Source organism: Lutra lutra, chromosome 12 (assembly GCF_902655055.1).
Source record: "Lutra lutra chromosome 12, mLutLut1.2, whole genome shotgun sequence".
NCBI lineage: Eukaryota > Metazoa > Chordata > Mammalia > Carnivora > Mustelidae > Lutra > Lutra lutra.
The window spans coordinates 29,311,580-29,323,839 of NC_062289.1; positions in this window are offsets into that span (position 1 = coordinate 29,311,580).

A 12,260-nucleotide genomic window follows, 5' to 3' on the forward strand; every position below is an offset into this window, starting at 1 on the left:
TTAGCACCTCCCTACCGGTGCTAGGAGAGGCTCCAGGCTCATATTCTATATTTCCTGCCCTAGTCCTAGAATCAGCCACTCCTCCAAGAGACTCTGGGCCTCTTACTGAACAATGACATCTGGGTGCTGGGTCTGCTGTTGCTACAGGATCATCTGACAGAGCAAAGATATGTGTACATATATGCATAAACATATATATTTTTCTTTATGTCACCATCTGCATCTATATGACACTAAACATAAGTTTTTACTGACGTCTTGAACACTAATCCATTACCACATGAATCAGTCTAGTCTCTAGTTTATTTGTAACCTCCCACTTCGACACGAGAAACCTGACTCCCCAACTGCCATTCATTTTCTTCTTAACTGTGCCATTATATATAGTGGTGTCAGAATTGTTAACGTGTGCGTGCGCACGCGCGCGTCCCGAGGAGACTGCTTTATTAACAAAAGTTCATTACATATGTTAGTTGTTTTTGTTTGTTTGTTTTTTACCTTGGTCTTGCAGCTGCTATACATTTGTAGTTATTTAGGTCAGCCCCTATTGCCCCGTTCCCTTCTGTAGAGTTGTTTGTAATATAGTTTGTTTTGCCACATTCCACATTTCATTCATCCAATAACATACAGAATATTTTCAATGCCACAGAATATCCCTGGAGCTTCACTTATCCAACAATTTATCCCTCCATAACCACTGATCTTACTAACACTCCACCAATTCTGTGTTTTCCAAAATCTGGTACAGTTGGAACCATAGAGTAAGCAGTGCCCCGCTCCTCACTTCCAGTGATTTCTTTCACCTAGTAACACACATCCAAGACTAACATATGTCTCCCCATAGTTCCATGGATCACATCCTTTTTTTTAATCACCAAGTAACATTCCATTATATGGATGTATCATAATTTAGTCATCCATTCACCTGTTGGAGAATTTCCCAGCTGCCTCTAGTTTTTGGTGATTATGAATACAGCTGCTATAAACTTTCATGTGCAGGCTTTAGTTTGAACACACGTTTTCAGTTAGGTAAATACCTAGGAGTGCAATCATTGAATCATATGGTAACATTAGGTTTGACTTTATCAGAAGTTGCCAAAATGACTTTCAAAGTAGCTTTAATCACCAACAATGAGTGAGAGTTGTTTTTTTTTTTTTACCTCTGTTGTTTACAATTGGTATTGTTAGTTTATTTTTTATGTTTACTGAGACTTTCTTCATAGCTACCCAAACATGGAAGCAGCTGAGATGTTCCTCAATAGGCAAAAAGAGATATAACATAGGGTATGTGTGGGTAATGGGATGCCCTTCAGCGACCAAAAAAAATGAGCTACTGAGCTATAATGAGACATGTGGGGAGCCTCAAATGCATATTACCAACTGAAATAAGCCACCCAAAAAGGTCATGCAAAATATGACATCAACCACATTGGACACTATGGAGAAGACAAAACTATGGATGTAGCAAAAATTTCCTTGTTACCAAGGGTCCAGGTAGAGAGAGGGAGGAACCCAGGTGTTTCTCATTTTAGGATTCCTCTGCTGACCCTGAGATCCCGTGAGATCTGGCTTCTGAGAAAAGGAGCTTTCGTTGAAGTATCTCAGTCCTGATTTCATCTTCTCTGAGTTGTTCCTGAAACTACAAGTTTTTTTGGATTTTAACCATTCAAATAGGTATGTAGAAGTATTTCATTTTTGTTTTAATTCACAATTATCTAATGAAAAATGATTTTGAGAATCTTTTCATATATCAATTTGCCATTTTTTTGAGGTGTCTGTTCAGATCTTTGGTCGGGCTGTTTGTTTCCCTATTGTTGATTTTTAAGGGTTCTTTGTATGTTTTGGATATAAGTAAAGGTAAAGGTACCAGATATGTAACTTGCAAGAGTTTTCTCCTAGCTTGTGGCTTGTTTTTTCGTTCTTTTGACAGTGTCTCTCATACAGCTGGAGTTTTTTCTTTTAATCAAGTCAACCTTATCAGTGTTTCCTTTCATGGGTTGTGACTCAGTTTCTTTAGTGTTCTTCTTGTCTTTATGATCTTTTCAAAATTTCTGAGTGAATACTCTGCATCTAGTCAGATAATGATAAGAAATAAAGAGTAAGGATGATTCTACAGGACCCTTTAGATCCTGGCTTGGAAGTGGCTTCTATCACTTCTTTCTCATTCTACTGGATAGATCTTGTCACATAGCTCCATTTAGATTTTAAAAAGTTGAGAAATGTAGTATTTCTGGTGCCCAGAAGGAAAGCGAAATGTTTTGGTGATCATTCAGAATGATTTCTGCTACGGTGCTTATGACTCATAAATGGTTTGGAAACATTGCCTTAGACATTCTTTGTGGAAGGTTATGTTTTACAGGGCACCACGATTTAGGCTGCCAGGTCTGCTTGGTCAAGGGAAATTGTTAGAATGGAGTCAGGGTGGTAGTATATTTCTCCAAAGTAATCTTGAAGATTCTGGTGTCTCTAGGTGTCTGAAGAGATCTGTGGGGCTTACCTTACTATGTTCCCTGTCTTAATCTATCTAGAGTGCTATAACAAAAAATACCATAGGTTAGGTGCCTTAAACAACAAAGATTTCTCACAGTTTTGGAGGCGGGGAAGTGCAGGATTAGGACACTGGCAGGTGTGGTATCAGGTGAGAGCCTGCTTCCTACTCACCAAAGGCCATCTTCCCACTGTGTCTTCACATGAAGGGAGAGGCAAGGAAGCTCTCTGGGGTCTCCTATAAGGGCACTGCTTCCATTCATGAAGACTGTACTCTCATGATCTAATGGCTTTCCAAAGTCCCCACCTCTTAATATGATCACATTGTGGGTTGGGCTTCAATATATGAATTTGTGTGGAGGACACATTCATTCTGTAATCTTTCATTACTAAACCTCCAGGGGAGGAAAAAGGACTACAAAAGGGGAGTAAAATTCTCTGAAAGATCCCCAGATACCTGCCAATCTCTAGAAGAGATTAACTACCACAAGGAGCAAGGAGAAGACATCTTTCACAGTTTGCCACCTCATTTTTGGAGGGGAGGTCATGCATTTAGAATTGTCTCAGATTTCAAAGTGAGAATTCAACCATGCTTATGACAGCATTGCCTAAAGGAAGTGAGGTGTAACTTGGTTACCTGGCACTTAGTATTTGTCTCTGTTCCATGAAAGTTTGTGAAAAGTATTGACTAAGATTTGGTCTACTACTATAAGGGAATGGTGTCAAGATCCTCACTGGATTTGTGGCTTGGTTTTCCATAAGCTCTTAGCAATGTGTCCTTGGAATGTTGGTAGCACACTCTACCCATTTTTCTATACAATGATTATAATAAATCTGAATTAGGTTTTATAAAGGAGTAGAGAGTAGAGATTTAGCTGGCTCCTGAGATGAACGATTAAAGGGAAAGCATTTTGTTTCTGGAAAATAAAGGGTGTTTAAGTGATTGCCAGCTGTTTCATGTACCCTCTGTCAGAAAGGTTTCCTTAAGTATGTAGGAAGATGGAATTGTTTACTTTTTAGACTCTTTCCAGCACTGTATTTCTATAAATACTTTTGAACTTGTACTTAGCGTTATTCTAGATGTTTACCAAGTAGACAGTCTTGAGCAAGTCACTTAACCTCAGTGATTCTCAGTTTAACCATCTGTAAATTAGGGCTATCCTATCTTATTGGCCTTACTGAAGTTCTCTAAAAATCAAGCATGATTATGTTTTGAGGACTCTATGATGTCCTATCTGCTTAAGGCATCCTAATGACTATGAAAATCTGATACAATCTCTGGGTTTCAGGAGTTTTAGTTCATGAAGAAATCTTATAAAAGCATGTTCATAAATAAGGAGCAGATAATTCTTTTTCCTTTTCCTTTTTTTTTTTTCCCCTTATTCGGTCCTAGGGCTTCAGGAACCACATATCCATAAGAGGAAGTAATTCTAATTCTTTCACAGTGGGGATAGAGGACAGTTTAAGCTTTGCATTCATAGGACAGTTTAAACTTTCAAGATACCTGTATACTAATGATCTCACCTGGTCCTCCAAAGACTTTCAGATGAGATGTTGGAGCCTAGCACATGTTGTCTGCCCTGCACTAGGCAGTTACTGTGTGATGGGGTTTGAAGTAACACCAAAAGACCTTTTAATTCTCTGTTCTAGGACCAGTTTTTCCTCCAACTCTACTGATCCTGCAGACACTGGATTCTGCTGTTAGTACTGCTTTAGGGGATTTTTCTTACCAGCTTGGTTGCACCATTTTGTTCCTCAGTCAAAACATGGCTCGATTTCATCATAATAGTCACCTATACCTCCTTCCCTCCGTAAGCATTTAAGGATTTAATGGTATTTCATATGCTAGACACTACAGATGGATAATCAAATAGAAACTGTCTCAAAGAGTCTTATCGAGGAGGTAAATAAGAAAAGAAGCAGTTACCATAAGCTGTGAAGGTGATATAATAATGGAAAGTGAGCAAAATTTTGAGGAGGGACAGGGTAGAGGCTGGATCCCAATAGAGAGGAGAAGGCCAGGAAGAGCTTCCTAGAGGAGGCACACACCCTGGGAGAAGTAGTAGTCAGCCTAGAAGAGATCACAGGGAAGTACAGAAGGTACAGTGTGAGCAAGGCCCTGAAAACCTGCTCCCCAGCTGCTCTTGGTTTGACCAAAGATAAAAGAAAAATTCAGTGCTCTTAAGGTAAAATGTTCCTGGCCCTAAAATTAGGGATTATTTAAGGTTTTGGCCTGAAAAGTCAAGGCCTAGTGCCTGTGAATTCTCAGTGACTGACACTTTCGAGACCATCTTACTCTTTCAGGCAGACCTAGGGTGCTGATTGAGCTGCTGGCCCTCTCTGCATCCCAGAGTTTGCCAGTGATTAAGGGCATTTTTGTCTGAGTGCCTAAGTACCAGGGCAAACTGCCCAGCTGAAATGAATCGATGGACTAAAAATTGTCTTCCCAGCAGGCACTGCCAAGCCGGCTCCAGCCAACACTCCAGGTAACTGAGAAAAGATCCATTGAGCTCAGCTGGAGGCTCTGTTCTGGCTGACTCAGCACCCTGGAAGCACTTCTCCAGTCATTTCTATCTCTATTTTTCTTCTCTGACCTCTGCTTTGGATCTCTACTCCTGATGAGGTCTGCTTTGTGCCAAGATAGGAGATGCTGAGGTTTCAAATGACAGTACCTTATCAACATCTCTGTGTGCTTCTGACATGCCCATAAACTAGACCCAGCTCAATAGTCCCATTTTTATTCTCTATTAGTTTAATTCACATTTGGGTTTGGCCCAAGTAGTAAAGGTTTTAGTTCAAGAGAAACATTTAGAAAATGATGAATGAGATTAATCTTGCAGAGATCATGGAAAATAAAGTATTTGCCTTTGAATCCAGTGAGTTTAAGAAACTTGTAAAAGGTCATACTACTATCTTGTGGAGGAACTAGCCCTAGAACCTACGACTTTTGGCCAGTTCCAATGTTCTAAAAATTACTGTTTTCCTTATTTTGGGGGAGCATTTAAAAATATTTTATTCTATTGTAAGTGCAACGAAGGAGGGCACATGCCATTGCTATAGTCGTATATATGAGGGAAATTGAGCTGACGTGTCAAAGGTCACCTACCCAAAGGTAAGCAATAGATCCAGGAGTGGAATTATTTCTAGTGTGCCACATTGTACAATGTGGTAGTTTCATAAATCCCAAAGTAGGAGTGGGGAGATTATAGGTTGGGCCAATTTCTGCCTCTAGTAAGCGCTGGGTTTTGAGCAAGTGTATTTTCTTTGGGTTGTTTCTTTTGTTACCCTGGATTCTGAGATGTTCCTCAAGTGTATAAGGTGCAGATTGCACTGTAGCAGCCTTGCAGACCAGACTGTCTATAAGAACCAGGCCAGAGGTGCCAATGAGTAATCAGGCCAGATTGGGCTGCCTTCGGCAGTGGCAATTCTGATTCATCTGTGGCTGATCGCTACCATGATGAGCGATCGGAGGCCTTCAGAGGCAACTTCTGATTTAAAAGAAGTTAGAAATAAAAAATTTAATGTAAAATCTCTTTGTTTTTAGTTGTTAGTAGAAAGATCAAAATTAAAAAAAACACAATGTCGAGTGAAAGAAGAGTGCCTATGGCCTAGAAATAGCTTATAAACTATAAGTTTGCTATGTCTGGGTGACAAAAATCTTTGGAGAACTGGTGAGTGTTAATATTCCATGACTCCATAAGCCTTCTTATAACTCCGTTGTATGAATGTATGGTAAGCTTTCATAGCCCTCCTCATCATCAAAATACATATCTTAAACACCTATAAATAGCTTCAAAGGAACCCAAGCAATAGGCTTTAAAAGAATGTAGAAATAACAGAAGCCTTAAATTGTACCTTTGTATTAATCTCTGCTGTTGGCCCCAATGAATAGATATTTTGCCTTTAAAATGATATTACTCCTTCATTACTCTTAAATTGTTCTGTGACTGTGTTCTATCCTCAATAGCATGATAGCTTGTTTCAGACCGGAAATTCTATTTCTGTATATTTTCCTTTTCTCCTCGACCACCATGATATATGAATACAGTTTGAAACTTAATAGTCAATCCTTTCCTTCCTTTTGTTTCTATGATCCAGAATTATGACAGGTTTTTTTCCTAGGTGACTGGTTTTCTGTCTCTCCTGATAGGGTCACTATTTCTCATGCTGTTATATGTATTCTCCTGAGTTCTTTTCTTGACCTTCTCTGTTGCTGCCCCAAGTATCACTTACATAAGGATGACACCCATAGCCTCTTCCTTTATTTCACTACTATAACTACCTGTGTGCCTTTCAGAAAAGCCATCATTTTATTTGGTTAAATTAGCACTACATCCTTAATTCAGCTAACTGCCTCACCATGTGAGGGTGGATGAGAGAGGGACTGTTTAGATAAAATGTATGGGATTTGGAGCCTGATTTAATGATGGAGAGTAAGACAGAGGGAAGAGGCAAAAACAATTCTAAGTTTCAGGTCTGGGTGACTTCGAACAAGTTAATACCAGCAACAGAAATGAATAACCCATCAAACTGTGAGTCAGTAAGGGCTAGTGAGTTTGAATGTTAATCATTTATATTTAGGATAAAACTAAAGATAAATAAAAAAAAAAAGGTTTATTTAGAGAGTGAAAGAGAGCGAGCGCACATGTGTGTGCTCAAGTGGGAGAAGGGGTAGAAGAAAGAGAATCTTCAAATTTCATTCTGTGCTGAGCGTGGAGGCCAACTGAATGCTCCATCCATGAGATCCATGAGATCATGACCTGAACTGAGACCAAGAGTCGGAGGCTCAACCAGCTGAGCCACCCAGGGGCCCCTAAAACAAAAGATACTTTTAAACTTGGACTAAATTAGAAGTTGAGGCTAGGCCTGGAAAGATTTCCATTGGAGCTACTAAGGGTTATTTTTTTTTTTAAGACTTTATTTATTTGACAGACAGAGATCTCAAGTAGGCAGAGAGGCAGGCAGAGAGAGAGGAGGAAGCAGGTTCTCTGCTGAGCAGAGAGCCCTATGTGGGGCTCGATCCCAGGACCCTAGGATCATGACCTGAGCTGAAGCAGAGGCTTTAACCCACTGAGCCACCCAGGCGCCCCTACTAAGGGTTATTTTTAATGGTACCCCTTGGTGGTATACTTTTAGCATCCTCTTCTTGATCAGGAGAAAATTTATCATGCTTTACTCTGACATTTTAATAAGAGAATTTCTTCATCTCCTAAATCCAATCCAGCCTGTCTACCATACCTGCGGATTATATCATTTGTCCCTAGCTCCTCAAACTTTTCTCCAAATAAAAGGCTATGGATATGTGAAAAGTGTTAAACAGGCAAATAAGAACCTGCTTTGTTGAATTTCAGATAGGAGTCCTCAGGGTTCCCCATCCCAAGTCTCAAAGGGCTCTGAAGAAGCACCATTGCAACTATAGAGTAGGTTCCCCTTCTAATAGACTAAAGAATAAGGCAAAACACTTTTGGTTTTTGTACTCTGTCTCAGCAATTCCCTGCCTGCCCCTCCTCAACCCAACACAGTGTTCCTTGGCCAAAAGAAATAGCTAAACTTATGTTTATTAAGTAGTTAGGTCCAAGCAGCTTAATATAATTTATGTCCTAACATCTTAATAGCCATTTGAGAAACTAGTATATATGTATGTACATATATATATGAATAAAATAATATTTTAATTTCATTCTTAAATAACTATAATCACTTGCTGATGGCATATTTATGCTTGCTGGGCTTTGCAAAGTTCTCAAACCCTGGAATCAGATGCTGTCATCTTTATTTCCTGTTTCACACTGACATTGTGTGGTACTTGTTTTAATCACAGGAACAGATGAAAATCTAGCTTTACTAAGATGCAGTGCCATCAAGAAGAGTAAAATACATGAAATTGAACTGCCCAAGCCTAGTAGTTTGTATAGTTTCCGACAGATGTCAACAATGGCTGTTTCCCTTAAGAATTTGAAATGTCTGGCAGCAACACTGTGAGGTCTCTGTGGCACTTTGAATCCCCTCTGCTAATGTAGTCCGAGAGTCCTGGAACAGGTCAAGGAGTCAGTTGTGAGTCCTGGTCCTAGCTCAGTTAACTAGTCATTTGAGCACGCTTCACCACAGTTCCCTTGTTGCAATCAATGGAGGATGTCTGCATTTGTTGATCTCTCATGGTTCCTTCTAGCTTTCAATGCCTATAAATGAATGCATTCTTATTTTACAAGTGCTGCTAAGGAAGCTTTGAAAGAATTTGCTACCTTAAATAGCAAATAGTCCCTTTTTCCTGCAGCCTTGTTTGGAAAGTGAGGAAAAAAAACGGTCTTAAATTTAGTCATTTCTCTCCTGCCAATACACTCTCAACCTCTGTTGGTTTTGCAAGCTCAGAATTCTTTCAGAGGAACTATCTAAGGAATTCCATGCATGCTTAGCATCAGGCCTGAGATGGTAGGGGAAGAAATGAGTTTATGTGTTCTGATGCTTTGAAACAAGTAAAATATCTCCATGCACATATTTTTGTTTAATACATCAGGAAACTCTCCAAGACTCCCTTTCCTCTTTTGGGGCTACTAGTTGTGTTAGATTTAAAAGATAAGGTGTTTCAGTCACTATCTTTAAAACCATGCAGAGCTTGGGAGAATGAAGGCTGATATGTTCATTAATCTTGAACAGAATGAGTGAATGAGTATTCTTTGGACTTTAGAGTACATCAAGTGAAAAGAAGCAATAATAATTTCTTACTGCCCAATTGGTAAATTCAAAATTTTCTTTGTCACTTGTGGTTTTCATTGAACAGAAATTTTTTTGACTGTTTTTTTAAAAACATCTTTATATAGATAAAATTCATATACTGTAAGATCTTCCCATTTAAAGTATACAATTCAATACTTTCTGTATCATCAAAGAGTTTCACAACCATCACCAAGATCTAAGTTCAGAATATTTCATCACTTCAGAAGAAATCCCATACTTAATAGCAGTCACTCCATAGTGCCCACCCTCCTCCCAGCCTCTGGCAACCAGTAAACTCCTTTCACTCTCCGTAAGTTTGCTATTCTGGTCATTTAAAAGAAATGGAAACTTATACTATGTTTATGATCCATATATCCTCTCTGTTTTAGTGTCAGTTAATGCATTTTGCCCATTTTGAAGGAGTTGTTTTTTCTTTCTGTCGAGTTCTGAGTTTCTTTATATATTCTGGATACAAGTCCTTTGTTGGGCTTGTGACTTTCAAATATTTTCTTCTGGTCTATAGCTTATCTTTTTATTTGATGTATTAACATCATCTTTTGCAGATCAGAAGTTTTAAATTTTTTGTCTGTTTTTTTGTTTGTTTTTAACTAACATAATGTATTATTTGTCCCAAGGTCACAGGTCTGTGAATCATGAGGCTTACACATTTCATAGCCCTCACTATAGCACATACCCTCCCCAATGTCCACAATCCAGCCACCCTATCCCTCCCCCACAACCTCCAGCAACCCTCAGTTTGTTTCATGAGATTAAGAGTCTCTTATTGTTGGTCTCCCTCCTGATCTCGTTCTGTTTGTCTCCCTCCTGATCTTGTTCGATTTTTTTCCCTCCCATGACCCCCTGCCCTGTCTCCCAAATTCCTCATATCAGAAAGATCATATGACAATTGTCTTTCTCTGATTGGCTTATTTCGCTCAGTGTAATACCCTCTAGTTCCATCCACGTCGTGGCAAACGGTAAGATTTTGTTTCTTTTGATGGCTGCATAGTATTCCTTGCATATATATACCACCCCTTCTTTATCCATTCATCTGTTGATGAACATCTAGGTTTTTTCCATAGTTTGGCTATTGTGGGCATTCCTGCTATAAACATTTGGGTGCGTGTGCCCCTTCGGGTCACTACATTTGTATCTTTAGGGTAAATACTCAGTAGTGCAATTGCTGAGTTGTAGGGTAGCTCTATTTTTGAGGAACCACCATACTGTTTCCAGAGTGGTTGCGCCAGCTTGCATTCCCACCAGCAGTGTAGGAGGGTTCCCCTTTCTTCGCATCCTTGCCAGCATCTGTCATTTCTTGACTTGTTAATTTTAACCATTCTGATTGGTGTGAGGTGGTATCTCATTGTGGTTTTGATTTGTATTTCCCTGATGCCAAGGGATGTGGAGCACTTTCTCATGTGTCTGTTGGCTATCTGGATGTCTTCTTTGCAGAAATGTCTGTTCATGTCCTCTGCCCATTTCCTGATTGGATTATTTGGTCTTTGGGTATTGAGTTTGATAAGTTCTTTACAGATTTTGGATACTAGCCCTTTATCTGATATGTCATTTGCAAATATATTCTCCCATTCCGTCAGTTGTCTTTTGGTTTTGTTGACTATTTCCTTTGCTGTGCAAAGGCTTTCGATCTTGATGAAGTCCCAATAGTTCATTTTTGCCCTTGCTTCCCATGCCTTTGGAGATGTTCCTAGGAAGAAGCTGCTGTGGCTGAGGTTGAAGAGGTTGCTGCCTGTGTTCTCTTCAAGGATTTTGATTGATACCTCTCTTGCATTGAGGTCTTTCATCCATTTTGAGTCTATGTTTGTGTGTAGTGTAAGGAATTGGTCCAGTTTCATTCTTTTGGATGTGGCTGTCCAATTTTCCCAACACCATTGGTTGAAGAGACTGTCTTTCCATTGGACATTCTTTCCTGCTTTGTTGAAGATTAGTTGACTGTAGAGTTGAGGGTCCATTTCTGGGCTCTCTATTCTGTTCCATTGATCTTTGTGTCAGTTTTTGTGCCAATATCATATTGTCCTGATGATTACAGCTTTGTAATAGAGCTTCAAATTTGGAATTGTGATGCTGCCAACCTTGATTTTCTTTTTCAACATTCCTCTGGCTGTTTGGGGTCTTTTCTGGTTCCATAGAAATTTTAGGATTATTTGTTCCATTTCTTTGAAAAATACTGCTGGTATTTTTTTAAAATTTTATTTATTTATTTGACAGACAGATATCACAAGTAGGGAGAGAAGCAGGCAGAGAGAGAGGAGGAAGCAGGCTCCCTGTTGAGCAGAGAGCCTGACTCGAGGCTTGATCCCAGGACCCTGGGATTAGGGCCTGAGCTGAAGGCAGAGGCTTTAACCCACTGAGCCTCTCAGGTGCCCCGAAAAATATTGATGGTATTTTGATAGGGATTGCATTAAATGTGTAGATTGCTTTAGGTAGCATAGACATTTTCACAATATTTGTTCTTCCGATCCATGAGCATGGGATGTTTTTCCATTTCTTTGTGTCTTCTTCAATTTCTTTCATGAGTACTTTATAGTTTTCTGAGTACAGATTCTTTGACTGTTTGGTTAGGTTTATTCCTAGGTATCTTATGGTTGTGGGTGTAATTATAGATGGGATCGCCGCCTTAATTTCTCTTTCTTCTGTTTTGTTGTTGGTGTATAGAAATGCAACTGATTTCTGTGCATTGATTTTATATCCTGACATTTTACTGAATTCCTGTATGAGTTCTAGCAGTTTTGGAGTGGAGTCTTTTGGGTTTTCACATAAAGTATCATAACATCTGCAAAGAGTGAGAGTTTGATGTCTTTGCCGATTTGGATGCCTTTAATTTCTTTTTGTTGTCTGATTGCCGTGGCTATGACTTCTACACTATGTTGAATAGCAGTGGTGATAGTGAACATCCCTGCCGCGTTCCTGACCTTAGGGGAAAGGCTCTCAGTTTTTCCCCATTGAGAATGATATTCGCTGTAGGTTTCTCATAGATGGCTTTAATGCTATTGAGGTATGTACCTTTTATCCCTATATCCTGAAGACTTTTGTTCAAGAAA